We start from the raw sequence: 7109 nt of genomic DNA on the forward strand, positions 1-7109 counted from the left end.
GTTTTATTAAATTTGTAACATTTTTTCATCTTCAATATCACTATATCTAACGGGTTTTTTTTCCTAATTAATCTCTTAGTTCGCGAAAGACAACCCAGCTTTCGTCATTTAAATTAAATTGTAAGATCTTATGTCTTACAATCGGTCGCTGTGCGAAATGCGTAATGCGTCAAAAAGGGCAAAGTATTCGTGAGTATAGTTTTTTCTGCATAATCTGGTGTAAAAAGTCTAGCTGGGATTTGTTCTGAATCGATATTAATCGCTAGAAAATTTAAATTGAAATGTTCAAAATTAAAAGGGTTCTTATCATAATTTTCATTGAACGAGGCGCTGTCAACAATACCTATAATTACGCGATTCGGAATTTGCCCCATAATTAGGTTATCGCGTGTTATATTGCGAAGGCCCTTATTAACAGTAAAAGTTTAATTCGAGGCGTGTGATGGGGTACTTTGCATTAGCTTTCAGAAGCACATCTGCGTGTGCTAACTGAATAGGAGGGGATACCTTGATCTTTTTTACAAAGAGAATCGCGTCTTCAAAAATTATTTTTAACTTTTGCGAGGGCTCTGCCGAAATTAAAGAAAATTCGCTTTTACCACGAATTAATCTCAATTTCATATTAACTTGATTCAGCAAATACTTATCTTGATGAAAGAGATCTAGATGCAGTCTACCCAATAAATCGACTGCTTTCGATCCAGCAACGGCTTTCTGTTGCTGCAGAAGCCCCGTTTTAGCGGTCACGTTTTCGAATGTTACCGCCGAAGGATTGCCTTCGTTGTAATACATCTGGGGAGCTAAATGTGTCTTTTTTTGCGTCGCTTCCATAGTTCTGTAAGATATAAAATCTTACAAATAAAAATATTTTATACACAGGAGAGATTAATTAAAAGTAAAGCTTCTGGTGTAACATATGGGGTGGCGAAACTTTACCAGTCACAGATATTTAGATAATGGGTCACTTGCTAGGAATTAAATTAGACAAGGTTAATAGAAGGGAGCGGTAAGCTTGACAAAGGCTAGTAGCAATCAGTGTAGACTTCAGCTTCGAGCACACGGGAATAAAACAAAAACAACGGAAACTGGTAGCAGCGGCTATTGGCGAGTACGTGTGAATAATTATGGCTCTGAAAGAACAATATGGCAAAGGACCGAGTTTGTTGGGACATTCCTTTGATCGGTAACATATGGAGACGAGACGGGAAGTGGATACTTGACAAATGCTCGGATCAGAAATAAAACTGACGTATGGCTGTCCGTGCTAGCACGTTTTGGGATCTTATGAAGAAAAGGTGTGAAGTTAAACAGGAAGACGGCGATGTACTTCAAAGAACCGACTGCTTGAGAAATTTACAAATTTCTTAAAATAAGAGGTTGAATCCCACACTGTAGAGACAACTTGTGAAAAGATAACATGAGCGAATAGAACAGAAAGAAAGGTTTGATAAAATGAGAACATTGGTTAAGACTCTGAACTAGGGCGAGCCTCAAATATGGGGAGCGGTAAAGAATTTAGAGAAACAAAAAGAGAAAACCAGAGTGAGAGAGAGGTAGACAAAGTTGAGAGGTATTTGTCGGTGTTAGTGAAAATGGTTTAGTAGCAAAAAGTTGAGTTTTTGACGGTGTTAGTGAAAATGGTTTAGGGGAGACAAAGTTGAGATTCTTGTCGGTGTTTGTGAAAATGAGTTAGAAGAGACAAAGTTGAGATTGTTGTCTGGGTTAGTGCGAATGAGTTTTTTTAAAAGGTGGAGCGAAGGAACGAGGGTGGCGCCCTGTGACTTTCTCCTTGTGAATGAGCTTTAAAAGGTGGGGCAGAGGAGTTAGTGAGAGATGCCCTGTGAGTTTTCTTGTTGTGAGTGAGTTTTCTTATTTTAATAAGAAGTTCTTAATAGGTGGCACGGAGAAGCGAGGGTAACGCCCTGCGAGCTTTCTCCTTGTGAATGAGTTTTAAAAAGATGGAGAGAGGACTGTGTGAGATTTCGTCTTGTGAATGGTTTTTTTAAAAAGACGGAGCGAAGTTACGGTATTAGTAGCCCAATCAGACCAGGTGAAGCCGTAGAATTAGTAGCCCGATCAGACGGAGAAAGCCCTGTGAGCTTTCTCCTTGTGAATGAGTTTTAAAAAGGTGGAGAGAGGACTGTGTGAGGTTTCTTCTTGTGAATGGTTTTTTAAAAAGACGGAGCGAGCCGCGGAATTAGTAGCCCAATCAGATGGGACGAAGCCGTAGAATCAGTAGCCCGATCAGACGGGTTGAGGCAGCGAATCGAAAGTAGCCCGATCAGGTGGAGAAAGGACGCCAGACCCATGCAGCCAAGAGTTCTGGAAAATTAGCCGAAGCAGATTCAAGAGAATTAAGATGAAGGAAGCCTTAGAAGACAGCCTGGAGAGCCTAAGGTGGAAGCTTGAAACCTCCCTGGAAAGAAAAGAAAAGATAGAAGTAGGTGAGCGATATATTAAGTACACTAAGTTAACAAGAAGGACAGTTAGTGAAATAGTATAGTAATTAAGAAAAAGGGGGTAGCACTAGAAAGTAAAATGAAAGATAAATTATCTCTGAAGTAGATATACTAACAGAGTTTATTATGTTAAAAAGGGTTAATGTATAATAGAAACGAAACGAAGGGATGAATAATAGATTAAATTGATGTACAAATAGATATAATGTGTTAGTAGGGTAATAAAGTGCATAAGGAGAGACTTTGAATATCTTTTAATGATAGATAATTGAGTTATACGAGCAACTCTGATTATAGTGCTTTAATTTATGAAGATTTGTTGGTTTATCTGAAAGACCAATAACAAATAGAGACTTTAGAAAAGTTAAGATTGGTCTACAAGAATATTGTAACAGAGTGGTGAGAACACCACTGAGAACAGAGTGGTGAGAGCATAATGATGAATGTAGCATATTTGATTGTTAATATATGAAACACAATTGTATCCAGGAGTAAGTGAAATAGGAATAGTGAATGTATAATAAGTGTTAGGAGTTAGTTAGGACAGGAAGAATGAATCAGTGTTTTCATATAATGGTCAACTTAGATTAGCTAGTGAAGGGAAACAGGAATAAGAATAATTTATGCAAGGTATCCTTGATTTAACTTTGTATGCATATTACATGTTTTTTATTCAATTGTATATTATGTTGTATATATATATATGTAAATAAACTTTGTTGCTTATTAATTTGTGAGTTTGTTATTCCTGAACACTCAGCCTTTCCGAAGGGAATTATACATAACTGAGAAGTTCCCTTGAACCTGAAATTCTTCTGTGAATACAAAAGTAAGATGTGTAAGTGGGGATAATTTTGTAGTTCCCTTGAAAATCTTTTTCACCCCCAACAGTTCAATACGGTCTCCAAATAACTGCGTTACGGGTACAGATTAGATGATTGGCTTACTAGGGTATCTTGTAAATACAAATATCAACCTGACTGAAAAGTGAATGCAGCCAAAGGTTTAAAAGGGCAACCTTGGCCTCACCTTTGGGCTCCGTTCCGTCTTCGTTTAAAATTTTCACTTTCAAATAAAACAATGTTCTAGAGAGATCCAAGTAATGCTAGCTGCCGGCGACATAAAAATCGAGAGGTCCTGTAATCAGACTTGACAGCGTTTGATAGCTGCGATATGTGTTCTTTTCGTGCGATAAGTTGACTAGGGGGGGACACAAAATAAATCGAGTTCGGAAGAAAGACACTCAGACACCATCAAAGATATCTCTTGTTCTGCGCCTCTTGGTACAAATGACCTTTCTTCTCTGACGAGATCTCCGTTGTATACCGCTCCCGACCTATTGATCGATGAAATCTTTAGTCTTATGCATCAAATTACTTCCGGCTTCTTTAAACCGCATCTTGCCGGATTCGCGAATGTCTTGACCACTAATGAGGTCTCCAAGCATCCCTGCACCTGCTCTTAAAACGTCTCTTCCGACCGTCTTTGCCACAGGTTTTACAAAAGGTGTAACGAATTTAATATCGATCTAAACAGCCCGCTCAGCCAGTATCCCCTCTGAAAGGCAGGACCACGAAATACAGTTGGAATTCCACACCCGGCTTGCTGGCTGTAGTATTCATGGTAAGGAGACACCGCCATGTTTTCGCCAGAAGTGAAGCTTCAACACTGTTTTCCCAGAACGAAATGTCAACCTCTCACCAGTGTCGGCTCTTATATCGACTTCAATATTTTGAAAATCTTTTACTGCAAGGGGATAATGTGGACATGTGTTTATGTAAGGGGCGGCTCCCAGAACGTCAGTTCAACTCCGCCTCGTATCTCTGTGAAGAACAGTATCTCTACAAATGGGCCAGATGTGTGTGACGTCGGTTTGTGTGTATTGTGTGTGTGTTCTGTTGTTCTGTTCTGGCAACTTGGCTACCCAGAAGCATCACTCACCTGGACAGATTATTCTGGGTACTCGTCCACACCACGGGAAAGTGGGCCAGTTCCAGTAGATGGGACACCTATGGTCTCAGAGAATGAGACAAAAAAAAATTTTTTTTTTTCCTTCTCTGGGGCACACTCCAGAGGAAAAAAAAAAAAAAAAAAAAAACCCGAAAGGAAGAGAAAGAAAAGAATAAAAATAATTAAAATATAATAATAAAAAATAGTAAATAAATAAATAAATAGAAAAAAAATAATAATAAAAAATATATATATACTAAGTATATATATATATATATACGCAAACATACATACATATATATATATCAAAAAGTGAAAAGGGAAAAACCAAGGGGGGGGGGAGAGAGTTCAAGAAAAGGGTAGATCTTCCATTTGTGCAACCAGTAAGAACGGCAGCATCACTACACTTCGGTGCCTCCAGCCAGATGGATTTGATCAACCTCGTATCACTGGAATCATACTTTTCCTTAGTTCAAACACTTCTTTAGCAAATACCTGGAGCATCTGAAACTTACTACAGTCTCTTAAAAATACATATGTATAGCTTCTTCTCCTGGAGCTATACTCTCAACAATTTCACGTATCGCTGTCCTGGCATTGTCATATATTCGACAATCATATAGTATGTGCCGCCAGCCTTCCCTGGCCCCGCAAAAACAAAGGTCCGTGTTACTTAGTCCTAATGCATATAATTTCTCATTCATTGACCCGTGCCCTGTTAACAAAAATGACGACTGTAAACTAGGTGTAAACCAATTGCGAACCTTTTTATCATTCAGAAAAGTCACGTTCGGGATAAACAAGTTGGTCACTCTTCCAGTAGTTATGGTATCCCATCTTGTCTGCCATAAATTGATTATTTCATTCATACATCTTTTCATTTCGCCTCTACAGTCAGGGCGAATATTTATCTCTATACCAAAACGTTCTGTAGGAATTTCCCTCTTAATACGGTAGCAAGAACCACGATACAACAAATGTAGATCCAAGGGTAGGCTCCGGCCAATACCTGCAGCGCGGCAGTGGACAGCGTTCTGCACACTCTTACAATACCAAGAAGCATGATGCGTTGTGTGGAATTTAGTTTAGCCCTGCAAGGGGATAATGTAGACATGTAGACATGTATAGTATCTTATGCAGGACGGCACCTGAACGTCATTTCATCTCCGCTTCCGCACACTGTGATGGTTACAGAAAGCACTGTAACAGGCCAGAAATGTGTGTAACGTTATGTTCGTGCAGTGTGTGTGTTGTTGTGTTGTTTAGTTGTTTCTGGCCGTTTTGTCACCAGGCAGGCAATCACCTGGAAAGCCTGCCCAGTGTCCTTCTACACCACGGGGAGGTAGGCCACAACTATGCATGTATTGCGACCGCCCTCCGAACGCTCTGGTTTGCCAGCTCTTACTGCCCTAATATCAGAGCAAAAAAATATATATATAATAATAAAAAAAATAATAAAATAATAATAAAATATATATAAATGTAAGAGAATAATAAAAACTAGATAATAAAATTCTGTCCATCGGGCAGCCCAAACCCAGGGAACCAGCAAAAATAAGTAAATAAATACAAATAAAAAGTGAAAAAAAAATAATAAAAAATAAATATAATAATAAAATTAAATTAAATAAGTAAATAAAAATAAAAAAAATAAAAAATAAAAAATGATAAAATAAATAAATAAAATATAAAATTGAAAAAAATAAAAAGAGAAAAGAAAAAAAGAGGGTGGGAAATATATATATATATATATATCTGATCCCGCACTGGCCAAAAGCCAGTGCCAGCAGGGGTCTCCACTAGGAAGTCTATGAGGTATTCCTTAGTTGAGTGAAAAGGTGTCTCCGGCGATCAAAAGCATGACGAGCAAATTCTTGCAGGGACTGGAAGTTTTCTGTGGTGCTCAAGAAGTCCGGCTCGTTTCCGGGGACAGTGATACTGGTGGAGAGAAGAAGGTTCTGTCGAAGATCTTGGTATTGATGGCAGTGGTACAAAATATGTTCCCAGTCTTCTGGGTCACCACAAGGACAGAGGTGATTCAGCAAGGTTGAAAGTTGCAAGTTTCGCATTAAGGGAGCCATGACCAGAGAGTAAGTAGAGAGTGTACAGACCAGGATGAAACCATTTCTAAGTGAACTCTAACGTGGCAAAGGCGACGTTAGGGATGAACTTTAAAGTAACAAGACCCTTAGAGGTAGCGGACCATCTGTCTTGCCAGCTCTGCATCAAAATATTCCAACAGCGTCTTTTCTCTGCATTGGGATCCACAGCGACATCGATGGTAATGCCAAGAAAGGTGACAGGTACAGCGTGCCTAATGTAGAAGTACAGGCCTCGGTACATAAGAAAGAGATCGAGGGGCAGACAGCCGTTAAGGACCTGCAAAGCAGGAGTAGACACAGTCCTACAGACCCTGCGCATTGCTAAAAGCATTTTACGTTGAATGCTGTGAAGTTTAGTCCGTACTGAAACCTTCTTACCATGCCAGAACCAGGCGGCCGCACCATAGGAACAAATTGGTAGAAACACAGCTTTGTAATATAACCGTAGAGAACGAGAATTAAGGCCCCAAGATTGTTTAGAGAGACGCAGAAGTGAGAAGGTACGTTTTTTGACTTTCTCTGAGAGATCTTCCAAGTGTTTAGTAAATGTAAGTTTACTATCAATGATCGGATGAAGAAATTTTAGAGAAGAAACCAT

The sequence above is a fragment of the Mastigoproctus giganteus genome, chromosome 4 (genome assembly GCF_048544385.1).
Source record: "Mastigoproctus giganteus isolate SK-2022 chromosome 4, ASM4854438v1, whole genome shotgun sequence".
Classification (NCBI taxonomy): Eukaryota; Metazoa; Arthropoda; class Arachnida; order Uropygi; family Thelyphonidae; genus Mastigoproctus; species Mastigoproctus giganteus.